This window comes from Buceros rhinoceros, unplaced genomic scaffold, assembly GCF_000710305.1.
Source record: "Buceros rhinoceros silvestris isolate BGI_N320 unplaced genomic scaffold, ASM71030v1 scaffold15698, whole genome shotgun sequence".
Classification (NCBI taxonomy): domain Eukaryota; kingdom Metazoa; phylum Chordata; class Aves; order Bucerotiformes; family Bucerotidae; genus Buceros; species Buceros rhinoceros.
Window position 1 is genome coordinate 36,276 of NW_010428840.1, and position 5,190 is coordinate 41,465.

Sequence of the window (5,190 nt, forward strand, 5' to 3'; positions counted from 1 at the left end):
TCATTTCCACTGGGAAATAAATCTCTCACCATTTTGTATAATTAGACAAGGAAAATGAAAAACAATTTCAGAAAGAATTCCCAGAAGCAATACCGAGGAGGAGGCGGGAGGCGACGGTGCTGCGTGTTGGACAGGAATGCAAGGCTGGGCTTTGTTGTTACGCTGGGGTTTGCTATGAAAACACAACAGCGCATTTCCAGAGCAGCAACGGCGAGTGAGCTCCAGCACTGCTGACCAGCTGTCAGACAGGACCAGACCACAGTGGGGGGACCTTCGGAGGTGTGGTGGGCATCATCCCAGTGCCGTTGGCCTCGGCGGTGTGTGGTCCAAGGGTTCCAGGCCACCCCTGAGAAAGAACTGCTGGAGACCCCAAGAGGGGAGACACCACAGGAATGGCTCCTGCCCCATGGTCACCAAGCCGGTGGTGGGGTGGAGAACTGCTGATCAGCAGCCGCCCTGCCAGCTATTTCACTTCTGTTGTGTTCACTAAACCTAACCAACCTGCACCGCAGGCAGCTCTGAGGCCCCCAGCACCCACCACAGAGACCCCAGAACACCCCAGGCTCAAACCAGAGTGACAGGAGTTGGTGGCCATGGTCGCCATGGGACTGGCCAGCCTCAGGCCTGGAGCTGTGGAGGGACAGGAATTGGGGAAGGACCCCCACGGCCGGGGAGGGAGGGAGAAGCCGGGAGGTCTCACCAGCGCTGAAGGTCTCCGCTCCCCTCCCTCAGGTTACTGTCACCAAACACCATCTGCCCCCAACGGTATCCGCTGCTCATCTGGGGAGCGGCAGCAGGCAGACAGGGGAGCAGAGGAGGGCAGCGGCTGTGCCGAGTCTGGGGGACAGAGCTGGGGAGGGGGCGCTTTCTGCAGCCCGGCTGCGCGGGGCACATCACTCCCCCCACACCCACAGCGCCCCGGGGCAGGAGGGCGAGGGCAGCCCCGGGCACCCCGCAGAGCCCTGGGGGTGCAGGGTGGGCGGCCGAGCCCCACTGCGGCACAAGTGCAATGAGCGGGCTGGTCTCAGCTTGCCATCTAGTGGAGAGTGGCCGCAGGGCCTCCACCCACACCGCCCTGCTCCATTTTGTGCTGCTGGGGGACGAGCACGATGAGCCCCACCAAACCCTCGAGGTGCAGCATCGCCCGGTCACCCAGTGCCAGGGTGGCTGTCGCAGCCCCAGCGTGGCTCAGGGTGGCGCTCGTAGCTGTGGAGCCGAGCAGGAGCTGGGCTCTGCTGAGCCGGGTCACAGCCAAAAGCCTCGGAGCAGCTGCAGAAAGGGAGTCGAGTCCTTCACGCCCATTGTGATACCTCTGATCGCCCCAAGCTCCTGCTGGCTCAGCACCCTGCAAATGGGGCAGTACCAGACCCCCCACCACCCAGGAAAGGCTCCAAGTTCTTGTACGTGTTCAGAGGCTACCACTGTCCCCCACAGCCACAGCTTCACGTGGCTCGATGGCCACACAAACCCAGTGGCCTCATGTAGAGGAACAGACACAACTAAGCCTGGGTGGGTGGGAAACCCTGGGGGGTCTCTGGACATCAGAGAAGTGAGCTCTTGGAATTGCCTTCCAGAACCGGAGCAGAAACCTTATTTGCTTTGCAGAGGATGGAGCTTCAGCACACGAGGACTAAGCCATGCAAGTGCCCAGAGGAACCGGGCCCTTCTGGTACAACAGGGCCGACCGCTGGGAGGTCCCAGGACAAAACCCACCAGCTGCTGCCACGCTGCCTTTCCAGTCAGCGACCAGGAGCCTCCCGAAGTACCCAAGGGACTCTGTACTTCGTTCCTACCTTTGCAAACTTGTAGATTATGTTACAGAACAGAAGGGAGGGTAAGGGGCGCAGAAGGAAAGGAGAAGGCACTGCTGATGCGTCTCCAGTTCAGAGTCCTCCCTCCCTCCCCTGCAAGGGCCTGAGACCGGCTGCGCGTCCCCAGCCCGTGGTGCACTCAGCTGTACAGCGCTCACCAAACCAACTCCGATGCAAAATGCTGCCTGTGTTTTTAGACTTGTATTGCTGTAAAGGACAAAAAAAGAGAAAACAAAACCAATCGAGCAAAGCACAGCGTGATGTGAGTGCCAGGGCAGCAGTGCTCAGATCCCACCGTGTCCCTCGTCCTCTGACACAATCACAGCCTGGGGCATTTACCTTTAACGTTGACTTCTGCATCACCACCTAAGGTCATGGACCACGGACTAATGCAGCTCGACAGGGTTGTCCTCTAACACCCTCGACATTCCCCTGCATGGCGAGACCAGCTTTCCTGGAGAAACGTTTTTATGTCCCAAACACTTCAAACCCAGGACCCCGCCTCTGCCCTTGCTGATGTGACAACGATTTCTAAGATCACCAACCTGCTGGGAAGGTAAGAGCAGGATCCGCTGTCAGCGACGGCTCTCCTGGGGCTGGCATCTCGCTGCCGACTCAGCAAGCAAAGCCCCAACCTTTCTGAAGTGCTTGCCTTGCTCAGTCCTTTGCCACAGAGCAAACACCCTAATTCACAGCTCTCCTGACCCCGCAGCCTGCCGCGGCCACGCCGCGAGCCAGCCCAGCTCTTCTCCCTGACTCCGGCTCCAGCAAAGTCCCAGCATCACTCTGGCCTCCACCACACACGTTTGCAAACTGCATCACCAGGGGAGAAAACCCATTGGAAACTTCTGAATATCCCAACAAAAATGACCGCAACCGCTCTGCTATGAGTGAGCATTCCCTCCCGCTTCCAGCTCTGTAACGTAACAGAAAACCCAAAGTCAACATGGGGTTTTTAGCCAAATTAATAACAAGTGTAAGAGTTAACAGCCTGACGATAGCTATCTGGAGGCTGCTGCCACGCGGAGATAGAGCACGAATTCAAGTTGTGACAAATGTCTTGGCTGATGCTGCCCACATTCTATGTTTGGATCTTACTAAAATATAATACATTTGGTTTTCGTTTTTTTAATTACGAATAAGAAACAAACTCCAGGCCACTTTCATCTCTCCTCAGCCTGAATTTGCACGTGGAATGACTGGAGAATATTCAAATCGAAGGAAAACCAGACAACCTGCCCAGCAGGCCTGTTTCGCTTACAGAAATACAGTCAAAGCACCGAATGGCTGTTTCCGGGAGTCCCAAGGTTAAAATCCCCATCACTTGCCCAAGGAAATCTCTGTGGGGTAGGTAACATCCCACACCCCGGTGTGGCAAGGTAGGGACCCAAAGAGACAGATCAACAACTCCACTTTCAATGGATCCAGGAGGATAACTGAGGACAAGGAGCTACTTCATCCATCAACGCACCCTCTTCATCAGTGAACTGCCTCTGGGATCCGGTTCCAGCCAGGCCCCATTCCTGTGGCTCCCGCAGCACACCTGGAAGGCCACGTTTCAATGCCGTCAGCATCGAAGTGCCATGAGCTATTGCACGAAGGCACAGCAGCAATCCTTGGCGTGCTGGATGAGCAAACCACCCCGAGCTGATGGGCACGATAGGGAAGGACAGAAACACGCAGGCGGCGGCACGAAGACCTGTGTGTTTTGGAAGCAGTTCACCCAACCAGATTCTGAAACAGGATAACCCAGGCAGTCCTGCTCTGGTTACTCCAGGGCACTTGCAAGCATGTAAAATTCCTGGCTGCAGTTCTGCACCCCCACTGTAACAGATCGGCTCTGCCGCTGTGCCGGATGCGGGTAACACCGGCAGGTCAAAATGCAGCCAGATGACTGTACTCCCGCAGCTCCCGGTGCCGGGGTTTTGCATCCTTGCGGCACCGGTTCTCAGTGGAGGTGAGGCAGTGGGAAGCGGGTGAGTGGGCTGAAGGAGGACGAGGCTGGATTCAGACTAGGAGCAAGAACGAACATCTTATTTCTGAAGAAATCAAAAGTATTCTCCGGTCTCCAGGTACCACCAGAATCAAGGTAGGGGTTAATTTGGGAGGGAACGAGACAGTTTGCACACGGGAACTGGAGCAGTTAGTACTCCTTATACCCAAGTCTTCCCACTACAGCTGCCCTAGGGCAGAGCCACCAGGGCCAAGAGCCACAGTGGAGAAGCAGGTTGGCTCTCCCAAACAAGAATCCCTTTTTAACACGCGGCAGAAAAAGGGAGCAGAGGCTGTTCCTGCGCATTCAACACACATTCCGTCCTTTTTTGCCTCTGCATGTCCCACAACGCCTCTTCTTGGAATGGTATGTCTGCAGGTGGAACCGAGCGGTTTTGTCCCAGAAGCACAATTTTGTATCGGGGAGGAAAACCAACATGGCAGAGAGCTGCGATGACCATCTGACGTAGGTTCAAGCTATACAGCACATGTCCCGTTTGGGATTTACTCCGCTTGGAGAAAGAAAATCTTTATGGGGACCTGCTGGCACCCTTCCTACAAGGAAGGCATCAGAAAGAGAGCCAGGCTCCTCACCACAGTGCATCGCGGGAGGACAAGAGACAATAGGTGTAAACTGAAACAGGAGGGGTTCAGGCTGGGTACGAGGAGAAACTGTCCTCCAGGAGGACGGTCAAGCAGCAGAGCTGGAGCTCAGGGAGTCTGAGCGGTCTCGTTCCTCAAACGTTTTCAGCACCCAACCAGCTAATACTCCGAGTAACCTGCTTTGAGCAGAAGGTTGCACCCGTCCCCCCTGAATTACCCAGCAGATCTGACCCTAGGCTGACCCCTGGCTGTAATCCACAATGAGACGCTTTACCTGAAATCCGCAGCAGCACCCTCACAGCAGCCTTCCCCACCTCCAAACCCTGCGCGTTCCAAAGGCAAGTTGCCGGAGGCCAGCACGCACTTTCCAGCAGCCACCGACGAGCCCCCGTGTATCCACCCCTCAGCCGGCTTTAACGGGCAGGTTTCTCTGACAAACACAGACCTTCTCGGGCATTTGTGGGGGGGATCTGCTCAAATCAGCACCAGTCCATGGCAGTGGGGCTGCGCTGGGACAGGACATCCCGCTCCCCGCATGGACTCTCCTCCGACTGCCAGAGCTTGACTCAAGCCCAGAAGCACGGACACCTCCTCCAAAAACAGTACGGGCTGTCCCATGACAGCCCTGGCTGCTCTCGCTACCCGCAAAGTTTGTCTTCGTATCCTGCTACGCTTTTGGCCGTGCCGAGGCACAGAGGCCCACGGTCTGCTCTCGTTCTGCATGCCGAGGCTGCTCGGCGGGGCCGTGTTTGCCGTTCGCTGCTGGACGGCTGCCCCGGGCAGC

General features: G+C 56.7%; 1 protein-coding gene across 1 annotated transcript in view; it reads right to left on the reverse strand.

Annotated features, from left to right (window-relative positions):
- The window catches only part of LOC104498987 (rho GTPase-activating protein 26), a gene marked incomplete at both ends in the record, with an annotated part of 47,769 nt that overhangs the window by 32,053 nt on the left and 10,526 nt on the right, over positions 1-5,190 (reverse strand). The gene's annotated exons all lie outside the window — the stretch shown is intronic.